This window comes from Typopeltis vanoorti, chromosome 1, assembly GCF_054136105.1.
Source record: "Typopeltis vanoorti isolate ZY-2024b chromosome 1, IOZ_Tvanoo_1.0, whole genome shotgun sequence".
NCBI classification, from domain to species: domain Eukaryota; kingdom Metazoa; phylum Arthropoda; class Arachnida; order Uropygi; family Thelyphonidae; genus Typopeltis; species Typopeltis vanoorti.
In genome coordinates, this window is record NC_143549.1 from 132,816,198 (window position 1) to 132,842,472 (window position 26,275).

Here is a 26,275-nt window from a genome sequence, read left to right on the forward strand (position 1 = left end):
TTGAACCCTGAAATGCATAGGGTGAGAATTAATATGTTCTGGAAGAGGGGAAAGTGATGATCTTAACTTCTCATACCTCTTAATGCCTGGTCTAAGAAATTCAAGACATTAATATTAAGTGAATGCCAATACCTTCTTGGATTTTCATCAGCTGGGAATGGAGAGGGAGAGAAACAGTTTTTTCCCCTTAGACTTAACTATAGAACCCTGCACTAGAACAATTTCTCTGATCCTTATGGGCTCTCCACAGTGAATGTCTACTATATATTAATTCATCTTATTTTCAATATTGCTTTAGAAATTAAAATCATTGAAGAATTTCTTATGCATATATTAAATATACTATAGGTATACACAGAGATGAAACATATTATAGAAAAGATAACCGATGAACTCACTGCTTTGTAATACCACAGCTTCAAATGTTAACGAACAACCTCTGCTCTGGCAGGAAACAAAGAAAACCAGAATATCTTGCTCCAATACTGACAGATGTATGAGAGGACATATATCTATAATAAAATAAGAAAAATATTAGAAATATTTAGTAGCAAACTATACTTGCCAAGAAATTATATTCTTGCTTAATCCTTTACCCATGTGTAAACAAAGTTTACACATGAAGTATGGTCATGAGTATGCTACTTATATATAGAGACTGTTGACTTCACATCAATTGCAGTAGTATCCCATAATGCAAAACACACTTCCTTTTAGATGCATTATGGGAAGGGTTATCTAGACTGTTTTTCACTTCTATTGAGGTCTCGTCAGTGAGAGCCAGATACAGAGAGATACAGAAGTCAAATTAATGCAGAAGTAAAATATCATCCATATACAAGGCAAAAAGGTACATTACCTTATTAAAATACTCTAAATCAGAGATAGTTGTAAGTTTTTTTACTTGGTTACAAAGTAAATTATACTTTCAAGGAGTTATATTCTTATTTAAGACTTTATCCAAGTAAACAGGCTTTGCACACAAAGTATCTTCAGGGAGTTAGGATATTTTTATATACAGGCTGTTCACTTCACATCAACATACTTAGTATCCTATAATGCAAAGTGCATAGCAAAAAATGCGATATATCTTTTCACTACTTATATGTGTGGATAACATTTCTGCATTAATTCAACCCTGGCATCTTTCTGGGTCTGGCTCCCACATGAAAAAACTTAATAAAGGTCAAAATCAATCTGGATAGTGATCCATCCCATAATGGTTGCACAATCTACACATCAAAAAGAAAATGGGGTTTGCATTATGGGATATTAAGGCAATTGATGTGAAATCTACAGCCTCTATATATAAGTTGTGAAAATATTTCATGTACAATCTTTTTTGCTTACATTTAGGCAAAAGATGAAACCAGAATATAATTTCTTGGCAAGTATAATTTACATTATAACCAAGTGAAAAACTTCCTACAGCAAGAACTTTCATATTTTTTTCATATATATGAAGCATATCTGTGAAATAAAACACGATTGTTCTACATCAGCCTATCAGATGTTATGTTAGATACTCTCCTTTACATTAATGTGTGTGGCACTTTTCTAAGTAACTGATTATAACAAAAAAATTTTAATGTATAGATATAAATTTCAACACCTACTGCAAGACTGTCACCCTGCTTATTACAAACCTGAAAAATATTACATGCTAGATCTCTAAAATAGGTTTTTCAGATATCTAACAGTCTCTCTATGGTACTAAAGCACTAGAGGTTTACAACCTTTCGTGGATGAGATTCTCGTTAAAAAAAATTATGAAATGACTATTTCACTTGCAATCATTACCCTAATTTTTCATAATTTAAAAACCCAAACTTAACATTTTGTGGAGGGAAGCGATCATTTATCACACATTTTATTGAGTCGCCCAACACACACTGGAGTTTCAATCCCTATCAGCATGTTATTGACACTTACATATAGTAAATAAATTATGCAAATGATACATGCCCACCTTAGAACTGTGAACTATGTCATGTAGACTACAGACAAGAGTACAAAAAAGCAGGCTAGTAACTTATATCTGAACGTGAATGCTAGGAGTATTAGAAACAAAAGGGGTAAAGTTTGTTGCCTTGGTTAATACATTGGGACCACATATTGTAAGCATTGGTGTTATCATAAGTAGACATACTGATACACTTGATACTAACTGATATCAAGTATAAAGAGTACAGTATTTTTAGGAATGATGGATAAGATAGGAGAGGAAGGAGCGTGCTGCTAATGATATTAGAGGAGTTGAATCCAGTTAAGAGCTAAGATCCCTTGACTGCAATACTAGTAACAGTTTTTCAATGTAGCAGTGAGTATGAAGTCATCTGGTGTGAGGTGAAGTCTAACAAGACCTAGTGGATCAGTTGTTAGTAGTTGAAGAAATGCATTACCTAATTGATATCAAACATAACAGGTACAGTATTTTAAGGAATGATGGATAAGATAGGAGAGGAGGGAGTGTGCTGCTAATGATATTAGAGGACTTGAATCCAGTTAAGAGCTGAGACCCCATGACTGCAATACTAGTAACAGTTTTTCAATATAACAGTGAGTACGAAGTCATCTGGTGTGAGTTGAATCTAACAAGACTTAGTGGATCAATTGTTAGAAGTTGAAGAAATGCATTACCAAATAAAGATAGGTGAAAAATGAGTATCATAATGGGGGACTTTAATTATCCAATTAAATTCACAGCTACCATTGATTGGGGAGCTGTAAAATCTCATGAGAACAAACTGAATTTATTGAACTGTAGCACGGCTTCTTCAAGCCGCATGTGACAGAAGGAACTAGAGGACAAAGTGTTAAATCTGATTATAGTGTCAGAGGGGATTTTAGTTAAAGATGTCATTATTCTGCCTCCAGTCAGTGATAGTGATCATGTAGTACTCACTTGGGAAATGGCTAAGTTAATGAATATTCCATTCACAAAAGGTTACATGCTGAACTACAGAGCAGGAAATTATGACCACCTGAGGAGTATGCTGGGTTCTGTGCCATGGTATCAGTTGTCGGATGGGAAGGATAGTGCATTGGAAGTGTGAAAAATACTTAAATGACGCGAAACAGAATGTGTCCCTAGAGTTTGAAGAATAAACAGAACAGGAGTGAAATGGATGTGTAATCTAAGCAAGGGACTTGTATAAAAAAAGAAAAAGATGTGGAAGGAATACCATATGAATAAGGTTGATGTCAGATATGAAAATTATAACCAGCTAGAAGTCATGCTCCAAATAAAAGAAAGAATTAATATGAAAGAATAACTATACTGAATGCAGATGGTATGTGGGTGACTGATTCAGAAGAGATTGTTCAAATAATGAATGGCTATTTTGCTAAAAGCTATCAACATGGTGTATGCAACATTGAGCTTATTGCTCAATGTTACATCTCAGGTGGATGAGTTACTAAAGCAGTTACACAAACTGAATAAGAATTCTGCAATTGGCACTTATGGGATATCATGCTATATATTTTGTTGCAAAGAATAATTCAGGAGGGTGATTATGATATTGGCAAATATTCAACGTTGACAAAATTGGTCTCTTTTGGAAGCATATACCAACAAAAACTTTCCTAGCTAAAACTGAAACATCTCAACCAGGATACAAAGCATCTAAAGATCGTCTTATGCTTTTATTAGGAGGCAATGCAGAAGGCAACTTTAAACTGAAGCCTATGTTAGTTTATCGTGTGCAAAATCTAGGATCTAACATTATTGAAGAAATCAGCACAATTGGATAAAAACTTGGATTTAATGAACTGGATTATGAAGATGTAAGAAACTTGCTTGATTCCCATTCAGAGCATTAAAGCGAGAATGATCTCCTTCGACTAGAAGAACAGAGAGCATATGAAGAAGAAGATAAGGAGTGCAAACAAGAAGAGAATGTCATGACTAAGAAGTTAATTGCAAAAGAACTTGAGCTAGTTTTCAATCACATAAGTATGCTAAGGAAATTTTGTTTGATGCTGACCTGATATGGAACGAAGCTTCCAAGTCTGCATTAATCTTGATAAAGTGATCACCAGCTATTGCAAATTGCATGACAAGATGAAAAAGTCAAGCACGATTCAAACATCTTTACTTAATTTTTTTTGTAAAAAAAAGTAGCTCAATCAAATTTTTTAGACATTAAATCAAAATTTAAACAATTGAATTTTATTAACTTTGATGATTTTATCCTCTAATATAAATTATACTGTAATTTTTTTTCCAAACTAATTTTTTCCAATACTGTAGTTAACACTAACTGATGGATGAATTATAATTATTCCTATTTTTTATTGTATTTGCTTAACGTGATTTCACTTAACATGCATTAATTGATGGATTAATTAATCGCATTAAGCAAGGTTTTCCTGTATATAATTTGAGTCTCAAAACAGAAAATATTCCACAGGAGTGGAAAGAATGTATGGTAATCTCATTGCACAAGGGTGGTAAAGACTGATGTATCCAACTATCAACATCTGTGGAGTGGTGGTGAAGATTTTGGAAAAGTTGGTTTAGGACTTGAATACAAAAATGGATTGACAGAGCAACTATAATTTGCAATGAACAGTATAGGTTTATTAAAAAAGGGAAGGTATTGTTTCAGCAACTTGCTCTCATTATTCTATAATTTTACCATTGAGTTAGGCAAGTGGAACGGATATACCATTAAATTCTTTATTTTGCCAAGGCCTCCGACAGAATATAGCCAGAAAGACTTGCATAAATTGGAGAATATGGGATTGGATTATAAATTATTGGCATGGATAATAAGAGGATGGCAGACTGACAGATATCAAAAAAAATATTATGCGGGAGATGCGAGTCTGCATGATTTAAAGTAACCAGGTGTGCCCCAAGGATCAGTCCTTGGTCCATCGTTATCCAATCTGTATATTAATGACATTGGGAAGGATTTAACATGTATCATGCAGCTATTAAGCTGATGATGATGTAAAGATAGGTAGGATAATCAGGAATGCTGCTGATATGCAGTGCTTGCAGAAGATTTGAATGATTTGGCTGGAATCATGGGCATGTGAAAATGGCTATCAGTTCAATATTAGTAAATGTAAAGTTATGCACTTTGGTGTGATTAGATATCCAATGTCACATTATACTGGTGGGACAAAAAAAAAAAAAAAAAAAAAAACGATCAGGCTAAAGATCTTGGAGTTTTGGAAGACAAGTTAAAGTTCAAGGGCCATATAGCAAAGATTGCAAATACAACTCGGGGAATAATATGCAATGCTGAAACAAACCTTGACATGTAAAGATAAGTCATTTTGCCTTTTTACAAGGCCTTGATAAGATCACTTGGATTATTGTACACAGATCTGGTTTCCATGGTGATTATGATACAGTAAAAAGAGTGCAAAGGAGTGTTAAAAATGATATCAGGATTGTGGAATACTGATTATGAAGACAGATTGAGAATTTGTAGACTGCAGGCAATAGCAAACAGAAGAAAGAGGGTGAGATGATTGAGACAAAATTTTGAAAGGGCCATACAAAATTTCAATATATGGAATTTTTCATTTCATGGAAGAAATGTTTGGAAGTTGTATTTTGCTTAAATTTTTCTCCCAGAGTGGTGCATGATTGGAATGGATTGCCATTTGATATGGTGATGAATAGCATTGGCCTCATTGTGGATAAGACTTCCTGGAGGTTCTTTTTTAATAATAATAATAAACAAACAGTGCATACACACCAAGAAATAGCCAGCAAAGGTTGATTGATTGGTAGAGCCTTTGCTACTAATGGCTCGCAAAAAGTTAAGCAAGTTTGAGCACGTTGAACACACTCTCCCTCAATGAGTCTTTGGACTCCCTGGAGGTGTCACATAATAATAATAATAATCTTGAGTGAATAATAGCATTCTTGTCACAATTGCAATTTTTTTTTTTTTTTTAAGGAAAAAATTTCCCAGTGGCTTTTATATTTAGGATCTCATCTGGTTATGGCAGTAATCAAACATGCTGACATTCTGGACTGCACATCTTTAAGTCTGCTCACAGTGTCTGCTATCACATTAATTCTAATGAAAGAACTAGCACTCATTAACATTTTCGTGCACATCCTCAACACCAACAAGAGTATAATTAAATATCCTATAAACACAACGTTCATGAAACAATAAGGTGTATTTTAGTTGTTTTTTTTATTAAAAAAAAAAAAGTTATACTTGTGGAAGGTTGCAAATCATTAACATGTTAGTACCATGAGCAAAACAAAGTTGAGTAATTTAGAAACACTAGATCATTTTTTTTGTAATTTTTCCAGCCACTTCAATTCAGGCCTCCATTAAACAAGTGGTGTCACACAAGGTAATGAAATTACCTAAAGACATACTTCTATATCACAACATAGTGGGATTAAAACAGAGCCCGTAAGTTGGAGAGTAATGTCACTCAACTAACCACGTTGGCAGAAATGTAAAGAATTATGGAATTTGTGAAGTTCCAATGATTTCTTGTTTTAAAATTACTAAAAGAATAGTAGTCTTCTCTTAAGAAAAGCTAATAGAATATTCTACATGATTTTGGTATTTAAATTCCAGGTGTTCTTCCTAGATCTTTCGTCGCCACTAAGTCACTCTTGCTACAGTAAATAACACAAGAAATTATATTGATTTTCATCCTTATGTTATCTAACTGCAAGTAAACAAAAGCTTGTGTATGAAATCTTCACGACTAAGCTACCAGTATACTTTTTTTAAACATACATCTCACACATGAAAAGTTGCAATCCTCAGCTGTAGAGACAAAACATCAAACATTTTCAAGCCATTTCAGATCTCCAAATAAGCAGGGTATTCATTTCGTATCAGGCAACAAAAATTCCATAACCTGAAGATATTCACAAGCACCCAAAGCCTACAGTGAGATTTGAATTCACAGCCTGCTGGAGAAAGGTTATACTATAAGATTGCCAACCAAACTGGATACTGCTCTTGTATTCCATAATGAACACTCCCTTTATGAAATATATAATGGCAAATGTATAATTCTATACATTATAGGATAAAAGGGTAATTTGATATGTCAACTTCTCTATAAGCTGGTAGTGAAGATATTTCACACAGTTGTATTTGTGTACACTTAAATAATATATAGATGAAAACAATACATTTCTTCTTAATTTTTCCTTTCCCAATGGCAAAAAAACTGTCCTCTAGCTGCTGTAAAGAGGTATAATACATCTGTTCATTAATTTGGGCACCATTAATGTAATAGTATTGCAAAATGCAGCCAATTGAACTGCATGTTCTGATTGATGGTATGGCTCACAGAAGAGTACTGTTGCCTTATTTGCACATCTTGCCTAGATGGAGGATACGCCAACTAGACTTCTAGGTGACAGATATCTTTTATCACCCAGTGAAACGACATCTACCTGCTGACTAGAAGCATGAAGTGGATTCTACCGTGTTTTTCCTCCAGAGCAGGATCTCTGGTTTTTTCCCTCCATCCCACCCACCCACCCACCCACCCTTGTATGTAGTGTTGGTGATGGCCTTTCAGAACACAGAAATTTTCATTTGCACATAAGTGAACACACTTATTAACAAATTAGGGAGCCAGTACCTCCTCTGTTTGAAGGTACAGTGGTAACTGTTTCCACAGGTTGGCTGCTAAATTCAACAGAGGACTAAATCCAATGGTAAGATGTTTCCTGGAGGTTTCCCAATCAGCTGTTTCCTCTGCCATGTCATATCTGGAGGGAGTCTGAGTACATCTATGCATAGAGAGTGCTGTTGAGGCTACACTTGGAGTCTGCGAGTTATATGCACGTCCCTCAACTAAGCAACATGATCTAGCTCTAAGTTATCTGCACTAACTCTACCATAAAAGATAACCATATAAAAATGCTAGCATCACTGCAGATGTAAAAAAAAATAAATAATAAAAAAATTATATATACACCCCTCTGAAACGTGCACAATACTTAAAGAATTACGAAACCAACAAGTGGAGGAGCCATACACCAGGACCATCAAATCATTATACATCAATGCCACAGCAGCAATTCATTTCAGTGCAAACATCTCTACTGTGGAAATACAGAGATATGAGACAGGGTGCCACAATATCTCCAAAATTATTCACAAAATGCCTAGAAGAAATATTCAAACTTCTTGATTGGGAAGGGAAAGGTCTGAAGATAAATGGAAGATATTTAAGAGATTTATGCTTTGCAGATGACAGTTATCTTTACTTCACTTGCGCATGAACGACAGACTCATATCCATGAACTTCAAATTGCTAGCAAAACAGCTAGCTTAAAGATAAACCTAAAGAAGACCAAAGTTATGTTCAATAGCTATGTCCAACCAGAAATAATAAAAATCAATAATGATGAAATTAAACAAGTAGCTCATTACATATACTTAGAACAACAGATATCAATGGAACAAAATATCATGGACAAAATTAAAAGATGCATGATGCTTGGGTGGAAAAGTTTTTAACCACCATATTCTTCCTATATTGACATATGGCTATGAAACATGGACACTAAATGCAGAGGAAATTCAAAAATTAAGAACACAAATTAGTATAGAAAGAAGTATGCTTGGTATCACAAGACTGGATCACAAAAGGAATATGTGGATAAGAAATCACACCAAAGTCTCTGACATCATAGGAAGAGTGAAACATCTGAAGTGGTAATGGGCTGGGCATATTGCTCGAGGACAAGATGAACGATAGACAAAAGAAGTACTGGATTGGATTCCACAAGAGGAAAAATGACCACGATGCCAACCTAAATCACGGTGGATTAATAATATCAGATTTGCAGGAGTGATATGGACAGACAATTTGAGTAATCTTAGAAAGGCCCTCATACAGCAGTGGATTGACAATGATTGATGATGATAATATCCCCCCCCCCCCAAAGAAAGGCCAAAATAACAAAATTTCATTCTTTACATGCCCATATACATTTCACGAACGCCCAGGAAATCAATACAAACATTAATTATATAACACCACCATTTACAGACATCAAACCTGATCTGTTATTCATAACCGAACCTTGGCTGGCATCTTACATGACAATTGAACTCTGCTATCCCAGCAACATCTTGTATGATGCAATCTGCAAAAAAAGGGAAAAACATGTACTTTTGTCAAATCAGATATTCCTCACCAAAGGCTATTAAACCTAGAATCCTTGCTTTTATCTATGAGATTTCTACACCCTTTTTTCTATGATTTGATTGCTGTTTGCTGTACTAGCCTAATCCAAACAATTGTTCTAAACTAATAACTGAAATAATCTTTACTGAAATGAGCCTCTATTATCCATTCCACTGCAAACTCTTGACTCTTAACCAAGGTCTGGTTCACTAAAATATGTGACTTTGCAGTCCATGATAAAAATATGGCACATGTTTAATAGCTCAGGTCAAGAGCTCCAGCTTCTCATTCAGCTTACATTAGAGCAAGAAACGTGCAAAATATCACCGAATCCTATGCAGATTTTGTAAGGGTGAGATGCAATAAGCTTGCCTCCTACTAAACTGACAGTCAAGCCTTATGGTCCTTCATTAAGTCTGTTGAGCATAACTTCTGCCCATCCTCAATCCAATGCTGACATTCTGATAACCTATGATAAACATCACCTAAAAAAAAGGCAAAAATAAGACAGTTTGACAACATGTCTTTTCCTCCAACTCTTTAGTCCACTGCATGTCATGGTGGATGGATTAATCGCATCAGATTTCTTTATTAAAAGTGGAGTATCCCAGATTCTATAGTGTCACCCATGCTCTTTCTCCTCTGCTTAATGATTTTCTCTAACTTTAAATCCTATTTATAGTTTTGCTGATGACAGTACTCAACATTTGAAAAACCATGCAGCACTCAAATGGCTAAAGTTTTTTGATCTCATATAACCAATGTTTCCATAATCACTAATCTCATTCTCAAATGGGATGAAGACAACTTAGTGAATTTCAATACTATTAAAACATAGTCCTATCTAATTATCTGCAAGTAAGATCCTACTTCATTCCTGCTTGCTTTTGATAATATTCTGGCAAAAATCAAGAGGACAATTTGCCTAATGTTTATAGGCACTTTTTGTGAGTATTGTTCCACTGAACTGGTCACCTCTTTCCTCTAATCATGAGTGGCATCTCTAATCTAGAGGCACCACTTGTCAACATTCATACATAGTGCAACTTCAAACATAGTAAACCTTGACGAGCAGAGACAAGCAAGTTATTGTACCTCTGTACCGAGCCTTGATAAGACCTCATCTCAACTACTGTGCCCAGATTTGGTCACCTCGGTTCCTTCTTGATGGGGAGGAGGTGGAGAGGATCCAGAGGCGAGTGACTAAAATGATAACAGGTCTATGGAATGAACCATATGAGAACAGGTTGAAGATTTGTGGGTTGCAGAAACTAGTTGATAGGCGGAGGAGGGGAGATATGATTGAGACATTCAAATTGCTAAAGGGATTCTATAGGATTAATTCAGAGGATATTTTTGAGATCAGGACTGGTGGTGGGAGAACTAGGGGACACCTATGGAAGCTGGGCAAGAGTGTGGTTAGCAGGGGTGTTAGAGCTGGGTTCTTTACTTTTAGAGTGGTAAATGAGTGGAATAAGCTGCCAGAGTCTGTTGTGGGTGCTATGACGGTGAACGAGTTCAAGACAAGGTATGATATATACTGTGAGAATGTAATTGCATAGTTGTGTGGACATGATGTTTAGGGCCTCCCTCGATGAGTCTAAGGACTCCTGGAGTCGCCCGAAATAATAATAATAATAATAATACATGACCTGCTCTCTCTCAGTTACCCTCCAGTAATTCCCCCCATAGGTGTTCTTGTTTTTACATTATGACTTTTATAGGCACTTTTTGTGAGTATTGTTCCACTGAACTGGTCACCTCTTTCCTCTAATCATGAGTGGCGTCTCTAATCTAGAGGCACCACTTGTCAACATTCATACATAGTAAACCACCCTCTCATTTTCCTTCATTCCATCTACCTCTGCTCTTTGGAACAGCTTCTGTAGTTTTTCAAGAAACGTGTTAATAATTACTTTTCTCTTTAATCACTTGCCACACGTGCCACTGTTGTTGAATCACCCAATGAGAGACCATTAGCTTTCTTAGTGAAGTGAATGGAAGTAAAAGTGTCAGACATAGTTTCTAGGACTTCCAGAGTAACTATAACTCTAGCAGACCAACAGTACCAGATTTTTAAAACCTTTTGTGGATGAGATTTATAGGGAAAACATAACTTCATTGTGTCACTTGGTTTCAGTGATAACAATCGAGTGTTTAAGAAGAGATTTCAATACTTATGATGTTGATAATTAGCTGTAACAGTCAGGTGTTTAAGAAGAGATTTCAATACTTATGTTGATAATTAGCTGAATAAATCTATAGATAATACTAACTAAATTTATTTAGTTACACAGATTATGTCAATATTTCAACCTTGGTCACGAAGGTATCTTTGTGGACTAGGATCTGCATTCACACATTCTGTGTGAATGGCAGATCCTAGTCTAATGAACCCTTGGGTGCAATGATGGAAACTTGAAGTGAGGCAGCCTATGATAAAGATATAGCATATGCTGAGGCAGATTCTAGGAACAGACTCTCAGAATAGACTTCGCAACAAACTGTTAAAGGATAAGTGTTATTACAAAAATAGATAAGGCTGCAGCTATAAAGCTATATAGTAACTAGCCAATAACTCCCATGTACAATAGAATTTATTAGCTTCTGTATATATTTCTTCCTTGATATAAGACTATCACTAGAGAAAGAAGAGAACACTGGTTGGCAATATTCAAATAAATGAGTCACAAAGCACACTTTGAAACATGATACACAACTCATAACAGTAATTTGTATTATTAATGCCATATTACGATTACCTCAGGATACCCTTTGCGAACTTCGGTGAAAGGAATCATTAAAATGCATAGCAAAATTTTCCTGGCTCTCTAAATGTTCACCAATTTGTTTTTGTAGAACAGCACAAAAAGTGAAAACCATCTTTTATATATAAAGGCAAACCTTATAAGCTCAAAGCTATTGAAACTTGTCTAGGACAAGCTTTTTAAATATATGGTACAAGATTTGAAATCACAGAATTCACATAAACAAACAGTAGCATTTACCAACTGATCTACCAAGACATAAGCTAACACCTTTTTATTCCCATATAGGGAGTAGGCGAGGCAGTTTTAGCTCTAACTTTTGGAGACTGAGGGGGGGGGGGAGTTCAATCTCCACCAGTAGCCAATCAGAGATAGCTGGCCCAAGACTATCACTAATATCATGATGCCTGGTGAAAGGAGGTGACTGACAAGTGCCGCCATCTCATGGTCCCTAATCCTAACACAATGTTTGCTGTTTGAAAATAGCGTAGGTTCCACGGTCAATTTTTTTTTTTTTTTTTTGAGTTTACAGGACAAAAAAAACCAATTCGCCTGTGCCAGAGATCAAATAACTCGGGAATTTGTCACAAAAAGGCTTACTAAAAGTTCTGGTCGGCGACTAGAATCAAATCAGGCAATTTAGTGCCATGGAAAGCACATGGCATCTCCACTGAGCTATGCAGGCCTTCCTATTATTATTATTATTATTAGAATATATTACCTTTTGGATGGCAATCATTGTGAAATTGTACTAGGAGAACGAAAAATCATCTCCTACCTAAAAAAAAAAAAAAAAATTCACTGGCATTGAAGCCACTGATTTTCAAAATTAGTCTGTGTTAGAAAAGTTTGGGTTCTACTGACTCTCAAAAGCCAGCAGCCTTTGTAGGCAAACTCGTTTCAAACTAGTATAAAAAAGTAACCTGAAAACAGATATTCATCATTATTGAAATTAGAACCATCTGCTAATTAAACGGATGATTTGAAACAAATAAGCAGTACTGAAATTAAGGAGCCTTCGTCTGATATTACTCTCAAAAATACTTCACCTGCCTTCTTCATATTCAAGTATATTTATAGTAAAACCACTTAGATGTAGTAACAAATCAGAATGATTTCCAAACATAAACTAAGGAAATACTGATCAACACTGTTTTGATTCCCATAAAGAACACTGCGATTCTGAAATTCTACTCCGAAGAAAGGGGTATTCTGCTCTGCGTAAATTTCACTAACCACTGAAACATATGCGTCCAATTACATATAAAAGCGCGCGCGCACGTACACACACACACACACACAGTGTTTCAAATCTCATTAAACAGCAAATTACAAACACTTGCTAGTTTTTCTCACAAGCAGAAAGAGTTTACATGAGGTTACTGCAAAACATCCATATTTCCAGATACTACTCCGTACACAATATCAATCGTATTAAAGACAGCTACTTTTAAATATTTCCATTTGAATTTTCTTAAAAACATGACTTCACTATACACACTCAAAAATAGAGAAAACAAAATTACAAGTACAAAAAAACTATGTACAACATAGTATTTAGGATACAAAAATATATAACCTGCAGATAACAATACCACATAACAAATTGGAATAAACAGCTATCAAGACTTACTGAAGATTCAATTCATTCATTATTTTAAATTATTTATTTAATTTTAAATTACAATCTTCTAAATAAACCCTTGCCGAGTCCAACAAGTCTCCATTTAAAGATTGAACTCGTGCCTCTCTTGTACCAATTGCATATAATGCCCTCTAGGATTTTAAATGAATAAATAAATAAAAAAATAAAAAAAAAATATATATATATATATATATATATATATATATATATATATATATATATATATATATATATATATATATATGAAATAAATAAATATATATAAGATTTCTTCAAAACCGCTCTCTGACATGTCTTCTTATATATTCTAAAAAAACAACAACAAACTATTACAGTTTGATGCAACATGGAAGTTAACACACACACACACACACGCACACGCACGCACACACACACACACGTACACACACACACACACACACACACTACCAATAACTGGGACAATTAACCAATTTACAATAAATACCACTAAATGAACCTTAATATCGGTGGAATTTATCTCCATTCCTCCATCAAAGCAGCAATGAGTTCAGCGACACATCGAGGACGTGTTGCACTGGACTTCAATCGCAGCTCCAATTCATCCCACAGGTGGTCATATGGGGTTCAGGTTAGGACTCTGTGCAGGCCAGGGCAATCATTTAACACCCATCTCTTCCATACCATAACAGCTGCAGCTTTGTGGCATGGGGCGTTGTTGTCTTGATAGTGACATGGGTCCTTTCCATAAAAACTCCACAGTGTAGGCAGCACCTGATTATCCAGAATATCAAGATACTGAGTTGCCTTTATGGAACCACGGACAACGACCAATGGTACCACTCCAAACCAGCTGAATGCACCGCCACACCATTACTCACCACGAACAAACTTTACTGTGGATATAACACACAATGGTAACAAGCATAGACCAGGCTGCCTCCACACCCTGCAATCAGAATGGAAACAGATAAACCGTATTCATCGCTCCAGAGTACCTTTTTTCCAGTGCTCATTTGTACAGTTCACGCGCTCTTTGCACCAGACAAGACGAGCCGCCTTGATCTTTGTTGTGATGGTCAGCTTGCATATTATTGCTTTTACGAGGAAACTCAGCAAATAAAGTTCTTTATGTACAGTATTACTTCTCGCATGGTGTTATTGGAGCTCTGTAACTCATTAAAGATAATGTGCCAGTTTTTGAGTGCCACCAATTTTAACACCCACTTGTCCCTGTCAGTCATTTTCGGTAGCCTCCATGGGTGTTTTAATCCATTAATGATGCCAGAACGTCTTCAGTTTGTTGACCACATCGCCAACCGTTGACTTTGAATATTCCAGTTGGGCGGTAATGGCGGGTATGGACATGAAACCAATGCGACGGCTTAGGATGACAACACTCTAAGCCGTCGCATTGGTGTCAATAAATTCGCCTAGTGTTGCAATACCACCTGTATTCAACTGCTATTGTGAAATACTGCTTCCTACCATCTATACACTGTTTTTACTAGGGTGGTCAGAAAAGGTCGCGGCCTCGACCATAGATGGCAACTCTATCCGCACGATTTTTTTTTCTAAGTTGGTACATCTGTCATAAGCATCCATGTGAAATTGCAAGTCATTCCATCAAATAGTTTGTTTTATACAGCTGTCTGAAACAAAAGTGTTGTCTGTATCCCTTGAAATCGATAAAACTGAGTATCATACGGTTATAATATTCTTTGTAAAAGAAAGTTTAATGCCAAATGGAAGGTTTATGGGCATCCTTCACCTTCGTTTTCGACAATTAAGAAATCGGCTGCTGGGTTTAAAACGTGTCCGTGCCAGCACTGAAGATGATCCACGTGAAGGAAGTCCAAAAAGTGTAACAACACCATAAATCATTAATCAAGTACACAATGTGGTATTGGATATCGGCGAGACAAAGTTCATGAAATTGCTGAGACTATAGGCATTTCAACAGAAAGTGTAGGATAGATTTTTCATGAAGAATTGCAAATAAAAAAGCTTTGCGCCTGATGGGTGCCGCGATTGCTCACAGTAGATCAAAAATGCAGTCGCACGAAAATCTCTGAACATTGCTTGGAGCATTTTAACAAGAATAAAACTGATTTTGTGCATCGATTTGTTACTTTGGATGAGACTTGGATTCACCATTACATACTAGAATCAAAACAGTGGAGAGAAACCTGTTGTTCCGCACCAAAGAAGACAAAGTCGGTTCAATCAGCTGGAAGGGGCATGGCATTACTGTTTTGGAATGCTAAAGGCATTTTGTTTATTAATTATCTTGAAAAGGATAAAACAATAACCGGGGAATAATATTTCGATCTTTTAACCAGACTAGACGGAAAAATTTGTGAAAGAAGAACCGGTTTGCAGAAGGGAAAAAAATCATCTTTCATCAGGACAATGTATTTGACCAGTGGTGTTTTGGCAATGGGAAAATTAAGGGATCTACACTATGAACTGTTGGAACATCCACCCTATTCCACAGATTTTGCTCCCTCTGACTTCTATCTCTTCCCAAAATTAAATCGCTTCCTCTACGATTAGAGTTTTTCTTCGAATCAAGAAAGCAGCTGTAGAGGGGTATTTTGCAGATCTTACTGAGAACCACTACAGGGAAGGGATAATAGCGCTGGAATAAATGGGTTAGTCTTAAGGGAGATTATATTGAAAAATAAAAATAATTTTGAAATTATAAATTCGTTTTTTCATTGTTAGGCCGAGAACTTTTCAGACCACCCTCGTATGTTAATAACAAACCTGGAATGTTCCATAACTTCTAATAACAGGAACATCCAGACAATTATTGGTAGGAAATGTATATATGAACACCCCCCCACACACACACGTGTGTGTGTGTGTGTGTGTGTGTGTGTGTGTGTGTGTGTGTGTGTGTGTGTGTGTGTGTGTGTGTGTGTGTGTGTGTGTGTGTGTGTGTGTGTGTGTGTGTGTGTGTGTGTGTGTGTGTGTGTGTGTGTGTGTGTGTGTGTGTGTGTGTGTGAAATGTATATATATATAATAATCAGTGCTTTTTTTCTGGAATAAAACATGCCGGTACTCACCATGAAGATGTTGTTATAGCAACTTCCACACTTATAACATATCCTCCGAAATACCCTTGTCGTCTCGTTTTGTTAGCACACTTTGTGCGCTGCATTCTCCTTATAATCGTAGATCTTTTTTCTTAATGGCATTAACTATTGTTTTCGAGATTCTCGAAAATGACTGATTTTACCATCTGCCCATTCCGCTGAAATTTTCGTTCCCATGTGTGTATCGATGAAAAGAATTCCGACATCACGACACACTTCACAGCCCAACATTTTATTCTTACCATTCATTTCTCTCGCAGAAGTCATTTTTCTGCAAAAGTGTCCAACATTCGGGCCAATCATTATCAGAATCATCTACCGTTTGACCACGTGGATCTTCGGTGTTGGTTTCGTGATCCTCTTCACCAAGTATATTTTCGGTGCTAGTTTTCTGTTTTACAGGATCACAAGTAGATTCAATAATTTCTGCCTCCAGCCTTCCTTTTCTTATTCATTGACATAAACTAACTATTTGTTTTACTCATTTTGAACAATGATTGCACTGATTTAACTTAGATTAATTCAAAACTCACGTGAACACCTGCCTGTTGCAGAGTGAATATGGAAATGATAAACTCATATTATAAGAAATCGGAGGTGAACACAACTTCCTGTTTCCGGTTGCGTACCAACCTATAAAACAGGAAAGCAGGGTACCTTTATACCCTATGTAGCTTTAGGAGACTGAGTGGGCAGCTCAATTTCCACCGGTAGTTAATCAGAGATAGCTCACCCATTTCTATCACTAATTACATATATATAGCAACCACTGATTAAGTGGATGGCAAACAAGTGCTGCCATCTCTTGGTACCTAACAAGATATGTTACTGTCTGAAATAATGTGGGGCTACTACAGTCAATTTTCTTGAGTTTACGGGATAAAACACCTGCGTTTCCGGGAGGGAAAATCCGCCTACCCCTGCCAGAGATCGACGATTGCATTGTTGTGAGTGTGCATGCTTGCAGCAACACGTGAACGCCAGTACATGATTACAGCTGAATGACTATTTGGGAGATTGTAGCTCAAGTTATTATGTTCAGGGTTGAGGATAATTTCCTCAAATTCTACGATTTTTCTCTTCAATTCATCATGGCAATGAAAGATGTTAGTAGATCTGTCCCAGCGGACTGTATGACTTTGGGTTTCATCATTAGGATTAGCCAAGAAAATGATATGGCTTGAGAAGGCACTGGCTCGCTGTCTCTTGTAAGGAATGTCCCTCATCTGTTCCTCCATGCGTAATTCAATAGGTTTGTCTGTCTAGCCAAAATAAGGAATATCACAATCATACCAAATTTTGTACACTCCAGGAAATTTAAGATGATGACATGGTTTTGTGTGGCTTATTAAGGAGCAGATTTTTGGAAGTGGAGTGAACAAAGTTCTGCTATTGTATTTTTTAGAACCTTGGCTAATTTTTGTGAAACTGAACTTATGTAAGGAATAGATATATTGCCTTTAAATGTATTTATTTCTTCTGTGTGATGACTAGGAGGATTAAGAAGGAATTTTTCAATAATTATTTTAGAATATCCATTACGTACGAAAGTAGTTTTGAGATAGTTGATTTCTTTTTGAAGTTCATTTGGGTCATCAAGAAGAGAGCGAGCTCTGTGTTCCAAGGTAGAAATTATTCCAAGTTTTTGGGGAGGGAAGTGTTGGGACTTACTATGAAGATATCTGTTAGTATGTGAAGGCTTTCTATACATCGAAATTTTAAGTTTACCAGGAGACCGGGTCAGTTTCTCATCTCGGAAAGGCAGGGAACTGTCAGTTTCAAGCTCTGCTGTGAACTTTATACTTGGATGCCGACTATTGAGATGTTCCAGGAAATCCATTGGGGAATCATGGCCATGGCTCCAAATGAGGAAAACGTCATCCACATAACGTTTCCAAACTTTAGGTGTTAACGCAAAGGTAGAGATAGACTTTTCTTCAAAATCCTCCAAGTAAATATTTCAAGAACAGCGGATAAAGGATTACCCATCACCAGACCATGATTCTGCTTGTATATAGTATCATGGAATCTAAAGTAACCGGACTTGATGCAATGGGTAAGTAAGGCCAACATAATTTTTTTTTTTGATAACTTGTCCTTGAGTAATGTTATGACTTCCTCTGTTGGGATATTAGTGAACCGGGAAAATATGTCGAAGCTAGCCATGATTTCACCTTCATTAACTGTCACATCCTTAATGTATGAAACAAAGTCCTCTGGGTTATTGATAAAGAATGATGACTTGCCTGAAAACATTTGAGATATTTTGCAAGAGGTTTAGAAAGTTTGTATGTAGGAGAATCAATACCTCCCACAATCGGACGTAGTGGGATGTTTTCCTTATGGATTTTTGGAACTCCATATGTGCGGAATAAGAGGATGGAGAGAGCGTAGAGACAGGCGAATGTTTCGAGATAGTTCAGTGGTAGTTTTCAATAAGTTGTTGGTAGGATTTTGAAGTTCTCGAGTTGGATCTCTCTCAAGTATTGAGTAGGTATCACTTTGTAGTAATTCAAGCATCTTATTTTGGTAATCTTCAGAGCTGAGAATAACTGTGGCATTACCTTTGTCTGCAGGAAGAATAATTATATCTCTGTTATTTTTTAAACTCTTAATTGCTTTGGATCCGTCGAAGTAATGTTATCTACGGGTGGTTTTGCATTATTGATAATAAAGATGGATTCAATATGCAGAAGTCGTGCATCTTGTGATAACAGATGTTTATGATAACATCTATATGATAGCACAGTAAATCTTATCGGAAAATTTGAAACATTAAAAAGAGTTCAAAATAATAGGAACTTCTCAAAACCACACATCAACTTTGACAAAGTCGTAATTAACAAATCTTCTCACATACTTTCAGACGAATAAAAACGCATCCTTAGTATAGGTCTAAATTTTATTCCTTCTCCAAAATTTATCCCAAAAGAATCACTCCTTACCAAAATAGAAAAAGCTACTTGATCCCCCCCCTTCACAAGATGCAAAACTTGTGCGTATTGAATCCATCTTTATTATCAATAATGCAAAACCACCAGCAGGAACACATGAGGGCCATTGCTTACAAGAGACAGTGAGCCAGTGCCTTCTCAAGCCATATCTTTTTCTTAGCTAATCCTAATGATGAAACCCAAAGTCATACAGTCCACTGGGACAGATCTACTAAGATCTTTTGTTGCCATGATGAATTGGAGAGAAAAACCGTTCAATCTAGGGAAATCATCCTCAACCCTGAACATCTAAATAATAACTTGAGCTATATTCATTCAGCTATAATCATGTACTAGCGTTCACGTGATGCTGCAAGCACGCACTCTCCTAACAATGCAACAAACGAAAGAACAGCTTTAAATACAACCACAACGTTTTCATACTAATTATGTATAGAGCCTCTCTATGTTGTTCATAGTTTTTTTAAAAACACTAGACCTTCAGTGTTTAGTGTTTTTTTTTTCTTTTATAATGTCACCTGGTGAAGGCTGTTAAAAGCTGAAAGTAGTCGTGTTTTACTAATAAACCCCCTTTTACCTAACTCTCGGTTTAAGTCATTCAACTCATTTTATAATATGTATTTCAACCCAGTCAATGAATCATCATACATATATTATATATTTATTATTATTACAATATATATATATATATATAATTATTATATATATTATATATTTATTATTATTTTATATATACATTGCACACATTAGGGAAATAGTATTTATTTTTTCCGCCAGATAAACTGGCGGTTTTTTCCGCCAGTTTATCTGGCGTTTTTCATCCCGCAAATAGGCAAACCGGCCCGTGAACATACGCCTCTACAGTCAAAAATATATCCCCCCAGCGGCAGACCAGGCGACGGGTCGGTTGGGAGTAGTACTAACAAGAAGTCGCATCTAAAGTAACAAGCGGACCCTGTATGGGAAGCAGGAATAACGCGAAGAAGAAGAAGAAGAAGAAGATTGCACACACACACACCTACACATATATTATATATTTATTATTATTATCATCAGTGCTTTTTTCTGGCGGTACGCAACGGTACGCAGTACCGGCACTTTTTTTCTTAAGTTTTTAAAAATTTGCGATTTATTTATATATTATATATATATACATTTCACACACACACATACACATATATTATATATTCATTAGTATTATATATATATATATACATTTCACAAAAGCCTGTGCAGTTCAGTGGAAGTAGCTTAATTGTATTAACATCCTTAAGGAGGTTAAATCATATGCAAACATATGATGAATATATCTATCAATGATGTATCTATTTTACTGCTGTGTATTTATTTTTATTTGTGTAATAACAGTAATACAAAGATATTAAGAGTTAAACTTTAATGTAACTAATTGAAATGTCATGTAACTGATCCCTGTTAAAGACTATGAGAAGTAAATTCACAAAATGAATTACTTGTAACAAATAGTAATACAGTACCCCTAAGGAGGTTAAAACAAATGTAAACGTATGATGTATATATCTACTTATGATGTGTTCATTTTTATTACTATGTATTTATTTGTTATTGATCTCATAGCAGTAGTACAAAGGTATTAAGAGTTAAACCTGAATGTAATCTGTATGTATATACTGTATATATTTATGATGTAAATATTTTACTACTATGTATTTACTTGTTATCATTTTAATAAATTATACTAAGTGGAAGTGGCGCTTGCGTCCTCTGCGCTGGGTCGCTCGAAGTCAGACTTAAGTTCAAGTCTAGTCGCCGATTGGAGGAACTCTGTGTTGTTCATAGTTTTTTTAACATTCAGTGTTTTTTCTTTTATAATGTCACCTGATGAAAGCTGTTATAAGCCGAAACTAGTCGTGCTTTGCTATCAAACCCACTTTTATGTAACTCTATGTTTAAGTCATTCAACTCATTTCATTATATATATATATATATATATATATATATATATATATGTGATAATCGGCTTTTACTGTTGTTGTGATACATTTTAAAAAATAAATATAATGACTAAAAACCGAGATAACTTATAAAGATTTTAATAAGAATAATACGACTAGTTTCGGCTTATAACAGCCTTCCTCAGGTATTCTTAAAGGACAAGAATATTAATAAACATTCAAGTATCAAAACAAACTGGAAATTACAGGTAAAAATTGTCACACATAATTGATACATAAAAAACGTTGTATTTTTTCAAATTGTTCTAACAGACGTGTCATTGTTTATTGCAAGTGTGCGTGCAGGCTCACGTGAATGACAATATTGAATAACTGCAGCATGGCTATCTGGGATGTTATAACTCAAATTTTTGTTTAAGTGGACAGGGTTCAGTAGGATTTCCCTTGATTCTACAATTTTCCTCTCAAACTCATCATCCCAGCTAAAGATATTTTCTGATCTATCCCAGCAAACGGAGTGGCTTTGTTGATCATCATTAGGATTATTTGAAAAAAGAACATGGCTGGATAACGCAGTTGCATGAGATCTTTTGTAAGAGATGTCTCTCTTATGCTCTTCTATACGTTGTTCAATAGATTTGTAGTTTGTCCAAAATAAGGGATATTGCAATCGCACCATAATTTATATACACCTGGATATTTTATATTGTGATGAGTAGGTTTTGGATGGCTGATTGGAGAACGGATTTTAGGAAGTGCGGTGAAGAACGTCTTGATATTATATTTTTTAAGGACTTTAGCTAATTTTTTAGAGACTGTGCTAATGTATGGAATGGAGATGCTACCTTTAAAATTAATAGTTTCTGTTGTGCACTGCCTAGGAGGGTCCAGAAGGAATTTCTTAATCGTTTTTTCAGAGTATCCATTTTGTTTAAAGATAAGAGTGAGGTGATTTATTTCTTTTTGTAGTTCATCTGGTTCATTCAAGAGAGAGCGTGCTCTGTGTCCTAATGTAGATATAGTTCCAAGTTTTTGTGGTGGAAAATGATGAGAAAGATTATGCAGATATCTATTAGTATGAGTAGGTTTTCTGTACATAGAGATTTTTAATCTTTCAGAGCATCGTGTAAGCATGACATCCAGGAAAGCTAAGGAGTTATATTTTCTAGATCAGCAGTAAATTTTATATTAGGATGTTGGATGTTTAGATGATGAAGAAAATCTGTGAGAGATGTGTGCCCGTGACTCCAAATAATGAATATATCATCAACATATCGTTTCCAAACTTTTGGTTTAAATGAGAAGGAAGATATGGCTTTCGTTTCAAAATCTTCAAGGAAGATGTTAGCTAGAACTGGGGACAGAGGATTGCCCATTGCCAGGTCTTGTTTTTCTTGGTAAAGAAAATTTCGATATCTGAATTAACCAGAATGAATGCAATGTTTTAATAAAGTTAAACATTTTTTTGGATAATTTGTCCTTTAGTAATGTAAGTACCTCGTCCGTAGGAATGTAAGTAAATAAAGATATAATGTCCAAACGTGCTAGAATGTCATTTTCATTGATGGGAATATCTTTTATATGCGAAACAAAATCTGTGGTGTTTTTGATGAAAGATGAAGATTTATTGGAGAAACACTTGAGGTACTTTGCTAGATATTTTGAAAGTTTACTACAAAAAGAAATAAACCACCTCACTCTTATCTTTAAACAAAATGGATACTCTGAAAAAACGATTAAGAAATTCCTTCTCGACCCTCCCAGGCAGTGCACAACAGAAACTATTGATTTTAAAGGTAGCATCTCCATTCCATACATCAGCACAGTCTCTAAAAAATTAGCTAAAGTCCTTAAAAAATATAATATCAAGACGTTCTTCACCGCACTTCCTAAAATCCGTTCTCCAATCAGCCATCCAAAACCTACTCATCACAACCGAAAATATCCAGGTGTATATAAATTATGGTGATTGCAATATCCCTTATTTTGGACAAACTAACAAATCTATTGAACAACGTATAGAAGAGCATAAGAGAGACATCTCTTACAAAAGATCTTATGCAACTGCATAATCCAGACATGTTCTTTTTTCAAATAATCCCAATGATGATGAACAAAGCCACTAAGTTTGCAGGGATAGATCAGAAAATATCTTTCACTATGATGATGAGTTTGAGAGGAAAATTGTAGAATCAAGAAAAATCCTACTGAACCCTGTCCACTTAAACAAAAATTTGAGTTATAACATCCCAGATAGCCATGCTGCAGTTATTCAATATTGGCGTTCACGTGAGCCTGCACGCACACTTGCAATAAACAATGGCACGCCTGTTAGAACAACTTGAAAAAATACAACGTTTTTTATGTATCAATTATGTGTGACAATTTTACCTGTAATTTCCAGTTTGTTTTGATACGTCAATGTTTATTACTATTTCTGTCCTTTAAGAATACCTGATGAAGGCTGTTATTAGCGAAAAACTAGTCGTATTATTCTTATTAAAATCTTTATAAATTATCTCGGTTTTTAGTCATTAGGTCTCAGTGGATGTCGCGTTTCGCCAACCATGGCGCTTGGCCGCACGAAGGAAGACTTTGTTTCGAGTCTAGTCGGCGACTAGAGGAAATTTTTCTAAGCCTTTTTTCGACCGGTTCCCGAGTTAGTCGATCTCTGGCACGGGCAAGCAGGTTTTTCCTCCCGGAAAGTCGGGTTTTTCGTCCTGTAAACTCAAGAAAATCGACCGTAGAACCCACATTATTTCAGACATTAAATATATTGTGTTAAGGTTAGGGACCACGAGATGGCGGCACATTTGAGCCGTCTCTCTTCACTGAGTGCCGCTTAATTAGTGATTGCCTTGGGCCATCTATCTCTGATTGGTACCAGTGGAGATTGAACTGCCCACTCAGTCTCCAAAAGTTAGATAGGGCTAAATGGCCTCGCCTACTCCCCGTATACGGGAATAAAAAAGGCGTTAGCTGATTTTTATATATATATATATATACAAGGGCCTATGAGTTGTGGAAATACTTTCTGAAAATGAAAGCTGTGCCGAACAAATCGGCCTTTTGCAGCTGCTCAATTTTCTATCCATCTAACTCGAGTGCTTCTAGATATTTTTTCAATGTTTTAGGGGATGGCGCCTAAAGCACCTATTATTATAGGAACAACTTACGTTTTCTTTTGCCAGATTCGTTCAACTTCGATTTGCAAATCGCGATGTTTTGTAATTTTTTCGTTTTCTTTGTTGTCAATCCGACTATCTACTGGTACTGATATTTCGATAAACGTAATACCCTTGTTTTCATTGCGCCTGCAAGTATTGCAAGTGTAGGCAACTCGTTGTAAAACCAGGTTTAAAATAGTTTGGTATCTTTAACATTTATTATACCCAAGGTAAAATACTTTCTACATCTATCTCTCATCCTGAGATTTTTATTTAATAAGGTTAAAACACCTTATGGTAACTTGTTCTGTTATACTTAGAAGCTCTGTATTACTAAAATCTTGGTATTTCTAGCCTGGCTCCCACTGATGAGATCTCAATAAAGGGCGAAACTGGTCTGGGTAGTGGCCCATTGCCTTTAATACATAATATCATACATCTCCTCCAGGAGATGTGCTTTGCATTAAGGGTAAATATTAAGAATAATGATTAGAGCTTAACCACCTTTACCACGAGTTGCCTTGACTCTGGATGATAGAAAGAACTTGAAAGTTTTTTTTTTACCTTTTTCCTGTATATATATATATATATATATATATATATATATATATATATATATATATATATATATATATATATATATATATATATATATACAGGAAAAACTTTCAAAATATATATATATATATATTAGGAGAATTCATTTTTACTCGGTAGGAATATTATAAAATAAGTTTAATGACTATTACCGAGAGAAAAGATGGCAAGATATATTTAACAAGTTACTACTAGTTTAATAGTTTCGTTACAAGAACATCATCAGGTATCATACTCAAAGAAATATATAAAAAATTACAGAGACTTAAAATTGTATTAACAGAACAAGTGAAAAACAGTAGCATGTTTGAAAAAATGCAAGTATGAGTTCCATAAAAACGAATGCTACGCGCTGTCGCGAGTGCGCCAGTACTGAACAGAAGCAACGTGTGCGTCCGAGAGATTGTAACTCAGGCTGTTGTTGATATGAGAGGAATCTAGAGAAATTTCTCTTGATTCAACAATCTTTCTTTCGAGTTCATCGTAGCACACATGGATATTAGCAGTTTGAGTCCAGTTTACAATGTGCTGGCGGCCTTCGTCTGAGTTAGCAGAAAAGAGAACGTGGCTAGAGAGAGCGCTAGCTCTAGTCCTATTATAGGAGATATCTCTACGGTGTTCATCCAAACGTAGAAGGATGGATTTGGCAGTCTGTCCATAATAAGGCTTTCCGCAATCACACAAAATCTTGTAGACTCCTGGAAACTGATTTCTGTAATCGGTAAGTAATTTCTGTTTCTTCGGTAAGTAATGATTTGGCTCGGTGGGCTAAAGTGGAAATAATACCACATTTTTGTGGAGGATAATGATGGGAGGAAGCATGAAGGTATCTGTCAGTATGAGTAGGCTTTCTAAAAATTGAGATTTTAATGTTCTCAGCACATCTTCCTCATCTGGGAAGACGGCATCAATAACCTCTATTTATTTTTAGACCACCTAAACAAGTGCCACGAAAAAATCTCTTTCACCCTCGAACT

The 26,275-nt window shown here is 35.6% G+C and overlaps 1 protein-coding gene across 2 annotated transcripts in view; it reads right to left on the minus strand.

Moving 5' to 3' along the window:
- The window catches only part of LOC150110440 (uncharacterized), a 36,561-nt gene extending 22,932 nt beyond the window's left edge, over positions 1-13,629 (minus strand). Inside the window, exons 1-2 of one of the 2 annotated variants that reach the window (XM_090393802.1) lie at positions 13,555-13,629; positions 399-512 (exon numbers count right to left, since the gene is read on the minus strand). The gene's annotated coding sequence lies outside the window, so the exon portion shown is untranslated. Of the gene's footprint in view, positions 1-398; positions 513-13,500 lie in introns of both variants that reach the window. The other variant, XM_090393811.1, reaches the window with a different exon arrangement.
- Between the last annotated feature and the right edge of the window lie 12,646 nt (positions 13,630-26,275).